Raw genomic sequence first — 10,633 nt, forward strand, 5'->3', positions numbered from 1 at the left:
CACAGATTACCTCTCTGTTGCTGGATAGACTGGGTTTCTTTAAATTCTTTAATTCTGTGACTGCTCACCATATTAGATATGATTAACTACTTACTCTCATTCTACCCTAAAATGTCATCATTTGTCCCTTACCTTCTTGATACTTTTGTACCTCATAGCTTAGCCTACATTTTAAATGGAGATGTCCCTCTCTGTTATGTACTGACTATGCTTGTCCTCTTCCAAACCTGCTTAGATTCCCTTCAGTGTTCCTATAGTTGCATGTATCTACTAATGAGCCAGTCTTCCCATCATCATGTCCCATTTCTGAATTTTTTTTTACTCATTTTACTCACTTGTTTGCAAAGTTCACCTGAATTTCTCACAAGAACCCTAAATTCAATCCTTCCAAAAACGAATTTGCATTGTCTTCCTGCCTCTTTCACATGCAACCTTTTTGTTTCTACTGTGTTTTCTCATCTTAGAATGGCAACCTCACCCAAAGTATTGATCAGAAATCGTTGAGTCATTCTTTCCTATTGTGTTTTACTACTAGAAAATCACTAGCTGGAATCTGGTCTACAGAAGAATCTTCATCTCCTCATGTGAGTATTGTATGTGACTTCCAATAATATACTTATTTCTATTTGTACTTCAGAATCTTCCTTCACTCTATTCTACTAAAATATACGTTTTGACAAAATAGAGGCACACCTTTGCAGAATGAAGGAAAGGACAGAAAGAATGTGCAAGTCCTTACTGCTTTTATTAGGCACCATGACCAAGACAACTCTTATAAGAACAACATTTAATTGGGGCTGGCTTACAGGTTCAGAGGTTCAGTCTGTTATCATCAAGGAGGGGGAATGGCAGCTTCCAGGCTGGTATGTAGAGCTAAGAGATTTGCATCTTTATCTGAAGGTCTCAAGGAGAAGATTGGCTTCCAGGCAGCTAGGAGAAAGGTTTCTCAAAGCCCATCCCCACAGTGACACATCTCCTCTATCAAGGCCACACCTCCTAATAGTGCCACTCCCTGGGCCACACATCTTCACATTATCACATGTGATATTTGGAGAAGCACATCATCTTATCCATTCTCCTGTTTTGGGGCTATCTTCAATGTATGATTTAATTTTTGGTCTCTGCCTTAATTTTTGTAATAGTCAATAATTATTGTTGTATTTCAACTGCTATTATTATACTATAGTACAATCTTCAGATAATGACAACTATAATGTTTCATTACATCGGGGTGTGTATCTACGCAAAAAACCACAGTGCCTTCTACTTTTCCAAAGCGAAGTTAAACTCTTAATGGTCTTTAAGGACTTGTGCCTTCTATCCTTGGAGACATTTTACCTCTTTTCATTCTTCCTCTAACTCCCCAGGAAGGCTCAACACTTTGCAATGTGGACAAGTAGCCTGAGTAAATTAAAATTAAGATAATCCTGGCACATCTTGACTCTGCACTATCTGACTTGTGACTCTTAGGGTTTTTTATTTGTTCTTTGTCTTGAGCATTACTTCCTTCAGTTTTTTTTTTTTTTTTTTTTTTTTTTTTGTCCATCTTTTTACTTAAAGTGACACCTATCTTTAAAACAATGATATATTTTTTTCCTCATAGACAACAAATAGATCAATTTTATTTGTTGATTCATTAAGTCAATCTGTGTCTTTTGATTTGAGAATTGAAGCTATTTATATTTAAAGTTATTATTTAAACATGTGAGTTAATTGTAGTCATCATGTTGCTGGTACTTTTGGAGTTGCTTTTGTGTTCTCCGTGGTAATTTGTGTTTTGATAATTATGGCACCATACTTCTTCCCACAGTTCCTCTGATATACCTATTACTCTCTCCAGCCTGAAATATTGGTACTTGTACATTCTTTGTGCTTGGTTTGATGGATATGGTTTTTAGGCTGTTTATGTTTTCAAAGTTTTTCTTTCTCCTTCATTTATGGCAGATATTTTTGCTGGTTGTGTCAGTGTAGGTAGGCCGTCATCATCTTATGGATTTGGAATGCATTGCTTTAGGCTCTTCTGGCTTTCAGTTTCCACTGAGAAATCTTTTATTTTGAAGGGGTTTCCTTATATGTGACTTGAGGTTTCTCTCTGAAGCTTTCACTATACTTTGTTATGTATACTTAAAGTTTTAACTATGACATGTGTTAGGGACTTTCTTTTCCTGTTGTGTCTATTTGGTGTCCTATGAGCTTGTTCTGTGTAGGTGTGTTTTTCTTTACTTTGGGCAAGTTTTGTTCTGTGCTCTTATTAAAGATCTGTTAAATGCCATTCACCTGAGATGTTTTTTCCATCATCTCTGCCTATAAATCAAAGGTATTGTTTTTTTTTAATACTATCCAACATTCCCTGTATGTACTCTCTCTCTCTCTCTCTCTCTCTCTCTCTCTCTCTCTCTCTCTCTCTCTCTCTCTCTCTCTCTCTGTGTGTGTGTATGTGAGAGAGAGAGGGGGGAGAGAGAGTGTCTCTCTGTGTGTGTGTGAGGGGGGGGGAGGGGGGAGAAAGAGAGTGTGTATATTTCTCATATTCCTTATTTGGTCTAAAGACTCTATCTTAAACTCCTCCTATTCTATTTTCTGCTTGATTCATTCTATTTGCAAGGCGTCTCTTAAGTTTTCTAGTTGATGCATTGCTGTTCTTAATTCTATGTTCACTTCAGCCTAAGTCCTTTTCAATACTTTGATTTTCTTATGGAATTCTGATCTCAAATCCTTGATACTTTGTCATTTATGTTTTCTCTGGAATCAGTCAGGCTGTTATTTTTTTTCTCCTTGAGTTGTTTCTCCTTAATTTCATGGAGATGTTTCTTTGTGTCTTCTTTAAACTTCTTGAATTCTTTGATGTATTTTCTGGTTGTTCTTAACAAACTTTATTCTGGGGTTTATTTAGATAATTCTCATTTAGATGATTTTGATTGGCAAACAATTCTATAGGATCAGTATCTTTTGGAGAAAAGATGTCTTGACCATTTGTTTTGTTAGTGATTTTCCTATGAGATCTGGGGATGTGAACTTCTTTTGTCAGTTCTACATTTGACATGGACAGAGCACATTGGAGCAGAGGAGAGAGAATGCAGGTGGTTTAGACATAGAGATTGGATATAGCTTGGGTGGAGCAAAGTCAAGTAGAGAGAGGGCACTGGGCTAGTGTACAAGATGTGCCTTTTGTTCCAAGCCTGGAGAATAGGGCAGATCTGACTTTATGGAAAGGTTGGAAGTAGTGGGGAGGAGCTTATTGGTTGGAGAGTAGGTGGAAATCTAGAAATTGGCTGTGGTACAGGCAGGTGTGGCCAGATAAAGCCTGGGAATTAGATTAAGGGATCTGGACTAACTGAGATGGGCACAGGCAGGAAGGGGCGTGGCTAAGGAGAAAGCATGGATGTGGACAGTCAGGAATACTCATTGTTATGACCCTGGAGAAATCTGGCTGGGTGGAGAGGTTGGATGCACAATAGAAAGGACCTGTATGGTGTCAGTCAGGATGGGTCGTGGCAGAATCCCAGATAGAGGCTACAAGACAGGGGTAGCCAGACAAAGCCAGACTAAGCATAAAAATTAAATACTGGACCTGGGCTATATCTAATGTATTGGGAGAAGGCATGGGTTGGGAAGTCCAGGGAGAGTCATGGAACTAGACCTTAGAAAAGGTTGGGGAAGATTGCCTGGATAGATAAATTGGTTGGAGCTTAGAAGGAACCTCTATAATTTTATTCTTTACCCTGCTTAGAGACTTTCAAAACCATGCAAGAAATATTTCCTAGCTTGGGCAATTGATCAGTGGACGAAATGCTTGCCACACGAGCACAAGAACCACAAAATGCTCATAAAGCTGGGTATGGTATCATGTGTCTATAATCGTGCTTTTCCCAATATCAAGCTGAGAGGCAGAAACAAGAGAGTTTCCAGAAGCTCATTGGTCATATTGCCTGCCATGACATGCTAGACATACTAGATAGCAGTGAACAACAAGAACAAAAAGGTACCAATTTAAAATGGGTGGAAATAGAGGTCTGGCATCCGAGTTTGTTTACTGATCTCTACACACATACCAGAACATGCATGCAAGTACAACTGTACATGTGTACACATACTCATGTACATACACACATGTGTGCATCATACATATATAAATACAAATAAAATAGATAAAAATAAGCTTCTTTTACTTTGTACTAATAAAGTTAATTTCCCAGTTAATAAAGAGATATATTGAATAGTGTGTACATTACTTATTTATATATCTTACATAGAGATTAGAGTTAAAAGTGAGCCATTATTTTGTTTTATCCTGAGAAAATTTATTAAATAATGTAATTTAACATCATAGTATAAAATACATAGAATTTAATTACAAAATTATGTACAATATAAACTTTTCTATTTTAATGAAATAAATATTTTAACATAGCCTGCTAAATCTACTTGGATTACTTTGAAATGTATTTAACATATGATTGAAATGAATGATCATTAATGCCTAAAACACACTTTTTAAGCTGTTAGTAAGTCTACATATGAAAGTAAATGTGAGGGTCATTAAAAATTTGTCAATAGTAAAAGGTTTCTGGGTGTGCAATGGCAAAAGTTAATTCAAAATACGAAATACATGATGAATCTAAGATGTTTCTGGTAACATCATTGCTTGTTGTATGGTTAATCTGGGTATCAAGCCTTGCAACTGCAGCAATGCTGACTGACACATACTAGCTCAGATTAGACATTACTATTTTACAACCTTCAGTTCTGAGTGTATGTAGAGTTTTCTCATCCTATTGAAAATTTATGGTGAATTTATGGAAAACAAAGACTTAATATCTGTTCATCATCATTCTTCAGCAAGGAAATATCATGTTAGCATATATTTGGATTTTTTTTATGATCTCTTGTCATTGTTGTGTTTTAAAAACTGCTGTTTGAGTAGTTGCTAGCTTGAACCTTACAGCAAAAAAATAACTAAACAAAATTTGGATTGGGGCAGAACTTCTAACACTTTCTAAAAGTGCCATAAATATATTTCTGCTAATATGGTCCACAAATTGATTTAAAGTGGCATTCTCAAAATTAGCAATAATGAAATTAAAGATCAATCAACTCTGAAAGGCTTTAAATGTGCTACATATAGAATCAAATATACAGCCAAAATCTGATTATTCTCATGAAATAAACAAGCAGATCATCTCATCACTATGCAAAGTTGATTGTTTTTAACAAGAGATAGAATTATGGATGTACACCTAAGAAATGTTTACAAGTTAATTTCATCATAATTTATTAGCAGCAAATAATCAAGTATGTGTTTTGTATATCTATGTGCTGGGCAGCAAGTACAAATTGCTCCTGCACCAAAAAAAAAAAAAAAAAAAAAAAAAAAAAAAAAAAAAAAAAAAAAAAAAAAAAAAAAAAGGAATTGTGAGTCAGGAAAGCTTAAGAGATTCACATATTTACAATGCTAACTATTCATTTTACTGATACTTAAGCATCTAAGAAAAAGGCGAAGTTTCTTGTTTAAATTTTGGTGCTAGCCTTTAATAATTCTGTAGCTTTAAAATGATTATTAAATGAATCTTAGTCTCAGATTCCCATCCACCAAACATGGCCACCAATACTACCCAGCAAAGAAAAGTGTGTTGAGAATTAAGTAAATATGCAGGTAATATATAAATACCATCAATCTTTCATATTGAAGGCTTAGACTCTTGAAAATAATGTCATATGATCATAAAAAATGCTTATCATTGCACACACCATTAGCATAAGAAGAAAGGGAATGTTTCTTTATTCCCTGACTTTTGTAATCTTAGGAGGATAAAGAAAAGTAAGAATGTATTGCTAAGGATGATAGAAGAACCGGGATAGTCTAAAAGCTTCCAAACATGGTTTATTTGATAAATATTGAGGAAAATGACAAATAAATCAAATTACAAAAACTCATGCTGTGAGCAGCAATACTTCTCCCAGGAGACAACAAGAATATAAAACAGAGAAAATACATATAAAATGAAGTATCAGATGGCATAACTACAGAAAGCATAAAATAAGAGCGTTACATCTTCTCTACTCGATTTTGTGCATGTCATGCAGAAGTGTATACGTATCATCTTAATAAGTTTTAAGTTCATGCTTATAAATATTACATTAATGATATTTTTCTACCAAAGTTTTCTACCTGAAAAATCAAAACAATCCATGGGAAAGGAGCCAGGTAATCAAAAAACAAAAGAGTAAGTAAGAAAAAAAAATGCCTTGATTTGGAAATTTGTAAACCTTTTTCTTCTGATCCTTAGAGCAAGCGATACTGCCAGCCAGCAATGCATCACACATCTCCCGAAGAGGACACATAATCGTTAATGTGGCAAAGAGCCAGGCTCTGTGTCAATATTATACTCTGTATTTTGCTTGAATTTCACTATTTGCATTGCAATATTTTACTACCAGATTACACAGTTCTTTTGTATGAACCCAGCTGCCAACATGCTTTTGATAGAGTTTGGAAATCCACATGAATGGGAGAGAGTCTGTTAAAAAGTCAAAGGATAATGCTCATGCCTTGTCACCTAGATTCTTCTGAGGCAGAGAGTAGTTGCCATATTTAAAAGGCAGCATGGTAAGACTGTTTTTTTTAATGATGTGGGCTTTAGTCTGAGCTCTAACATTTGCTGATAACATTGACAAAATCAAGAATAACTTGCATATGGAGAAAAGGAAACAATTTGCAAATATATAAACAAAATTCCTTTTCAGTAGATACCTGTATGTATCCTATTGTCTAGTATGGTGGAATAAATGCCATGTGATCTCTGTGTTCTACCCATAGTAAAAAGGGAAGGCAGTGCTTTATTTTATACATATTTAGTAAAATCCTCTTATATTTCAGGCAGTACTATAAACCATAGGGATAGAATACAGCTTAAAACAGATACTCTCTAAAGAACAACAAAAATCTCACCTCAATAAGTTTGTATCACAGTACAAACAGACATAAAATCAAAGTAAACAAAGCATGTGGATTCAGGCATGATGGTTCCTCTGCGGGTCACAGCAGGAAGATCTCTGTGCATTGCAGATTGAGCCAGAGGATGGAGAAAAAGGTATGAGAACAGAGAAATGTCAAGGTTTTAGAACTCTTGGGCAAATACCTGAACATGGCCATCTAGTTTCATTTCATTTCTGTGAAAAAGTACTATGAACAAAAGAGCAACTAGTCAGGGACAAGGGTTAATTTGGCTTACAATTCCAGGTTATAGTTTATCATTACAGGGGAGTCCCAGCAGAAGAAGATTTAGAGAGTTGGTCAGATAACCATAGTCAAGAACAGGGGAAAAATATATCTATGATGTCTGATGGCTTTTAACTTAATCCTACTGTACATTTTTCAGGACCCACAAACCAAGAAATGGTGTCAATCACAATGTTCTAGGTCTTCCGACATGAAAGGACAATTGAGACATTCTCTTATAGTTGCCTACTGTCCAACCTGATAGAAACATTGCCTAATTTAGATTCCTTATTCTTGTGATTTTAAAATGTGGCAGCTTGACATTTAAAATCATCATAATCCACCCTTGTCAAACTGTCACACAGACAAACACATTACTTTTATACCTTAACTTTATTAAGTTAATAAATATATATAATATATATATTTATATAACATATATATATATAATATAATAATATAGTATCCTTTATTCCCAAGGTCACAAGTTACTATCAAAATATAAAGCACAGTATAATAAACTAAATGTTTAATTTTAAAAAGTCCAAAGTGTCTTAAATGTGGCCTCCTGTAAGAACAAAGTTAGAAGCTTAAATTTATAATTCAATAAGGGAATAATCAGATCAATTCAATCGTACCAACATAAAATCAAAATTCAGCAGTGTAATTCCAAATTCTGTGGCTCAGTGTGTATCATGAATTGTTGTCTTGCGGGCTACAAAAGACTTGGGAAGTTCCATTTCTTTACCATCTGCAGAATATACAGTTTTGTGGTTGTTGTTGTTGTTTTGTTTTTTGTTTTTTTTGTTTGTTTGTTTTTTTTAAGACACAGGCAGATTCTACTCTACAATGGGAGCTATCCTTGGCAGGCATTCCACAGGCCTGGTATCTCTAGTATCCTGGGGTCTTCTCTTGCAATTGAGTATTCTTCTTCATCAGTGCCCTCTCAGGGCATCTCTGCAATGATGCCAACCTTGCCATTAGGTGACAAAGTTTTGCACTTTAAATAATTAAAAATCATGACAACATGTATGACACTTATACATTGCCATGTTCTGTTAAATGTTTATGTCTGGCAATCTTGGTAGCTTCTGTTGAAGAAACATCTTCCTATGCTCCAATTATGTACACATGATTTTACTTCAATGATTTTTGTTTCTTTGTCAGTTACAGCTCCTTTTTCAGCCTACACACGATTAACACATAGATTCCAAGATAAACAAATAGAACATCTCCTGGCTCAATTCTTGATCAAGCCTTTAATCCCCTATGAAATCAATCCCATGAGCTATGCTTCCACAGTAGACGTTGCTCTGATTCACACCCCTGTAAGAATGATCCACTAAACTCAGAGTACTCAACAGTTGTTTCAGTCCAATGTTTCAATCATTTCCACGGTCTTTTAACAATAGCTCAAAAGCATAAACATAGCACGGTCAGACACATCACAGAGAGGAATGGGTTTATTTGGCTTAAAATTCCAGGTTGCAGTGTACAATTTTAGGAAAGTAATAGAATCAGGAGCTTGAGATAGGTGGCTGCACCACATCCATAGTGAAGAACATAATGTCTGCTTGCATTTAAATTTCTTCTATGATATATATTTCAAGACCATTTGTCTAGGGAATGGTGCTACCCACAAAAAATCTTGGAATTCCTGCATGAATAATCAAGAAAATCACCCATATACATATCCACAAAGTAATTGGAAAAAGACAATCGCTTGAAACTCTCATCTTGGATGATTCTAAGTGATGACAAGTTGACTTAAAACTAACCAACACAGTAGTCTTGCTTGGTATTAGGGAGACCTAATAGTTAAGGGCTATAGTATAAAAAGAGTAGATTAGCTAATGAGAGAACAGTATGTTTCTCTCCCAACAATCCTTAAGGAGAAGGAAAGTATATCACTGCTATACAAACAAAGTAATATGTTGTTAGATTTGTCAAAAAAAGTATTTCAATTTTAAAGGTAGTGTCTATTACATGTACTAGTATGTGAGAGCAACCACCTTAATGTGTGGATTTATTTTCCTCTTTCCATGTGTCTCTTCTGAGTAAACATATGACACTGTAGGACAGTGTTAGGAACGAGCATTAGATGCTGGATGTCATCTTATAGAATGACTGAAAAACATGTCTCTATCTGAAAGGAGGCATTCTATAGAAAACAATACACTATGCAGATGTGGCAAATTTAACAAGGAAATCCTAGATGAAGGTTTTCAGTGCTGCTAAAAAGGGAGAATCAGTTTTCTATGGGGAAATGCCTCCTTGCTATCTAATTTCAAGTAATTAGCCATAAACATATGCACATGCAAGAAACACAAAAAGGATTGAGAAGAGAGTGAGAGAGAGAGAGAGAGAGAGAGAGAGAGAGAGAGAGAGAGAGAGAGAGAGAGAGAGAGAGAGGAGGGAGAGGTGTGACAATAATAGTTACAGAAGAAGAAGTCATGAGTTTGAGAATCTGAGAGATCATGATATGGAATCTCAAAAGGAATTGAAAAAGAGAGAGATATGAAAATAATGTAAACACAGAACTCATATGAAATTCTTAAAAAATGTTTAAATTTAAAATGAAACAATTTTGTAGTAAGTTGCATCATATTTGTTTTCCACTCACACATAAAATTTTACAACAAATCTAATCCTGACTGTGTTAATCAAATAATGAGCATAAAATAGTATTGGTCATAAAAATGAGAGAAACAGTTCACTAAGTCCACATTAACATAAAAACATAAATTAGCCAAACCTTAAATGGGATTTACTAAAGCAACTTGTTGGGGTTAAGACAAATATCTTGGGGCAAAAAAAAAAAATGTTTGCACAAGTATTATTGTAAGAATTTTTGAAATCATGTGAACTTGTCCAGTCAGAAGATTGGGCTGTAAATCCCATGACACCAAATATTTCTTTGAAGACATTGAGAACAGATCGGTTTAAATTGGGCTGTAAACTGTGCATGTGCAGCACCCCTTGTCTGGCTGCAGTACTACTGACTAACAGCTGTCTTTACTAGGCAATGAACTCATAGCTTCAGGAAATAGACAGAGCTAGAACAGAGTCGCAAAACTCTGAAAAGTGCCACTAAACAAAGCAAAATAAGACAACTTTTAATCAACAGAGACTGGCTTGAAAGTTTTGATATTCCTTTATTTGAATCTAATACCTAATATTTGTTACAGTGTGACCAGGTAAAATTACAAAAAAAAATATTTAACTTAAAAATTTTAAATATCCAAAATAGAAATGTATTCATGTCATTTGCATACCTCTGCATGTTCTTTTTTTTCTATGGTATTTTCTTCTATTTAATACTTCTACCTCTGCCTTATGTTATGGGCTCCCAACTGTAGTTCCTCAATTATATGCCTAGTCTCACCAGAAACTTAATCATTCAACCAGAAGGAAACC

The sequence above is a fragment of the Arvicanthis niloticus genome, chromosome 2, assembly GCF_011762505.2.
Source record: "Arvicanthis niloticus isolate mArvNil1 chromosome 2, mArvNil1.pat.X, whole genome shotgun sequence".
Taxonomy (NCBI): Eukaryota; Metazoa; Chordata; class Mammalia; order Rodentia; family Muridae; genus Arvicanthis; species Arvicanthis niloticus.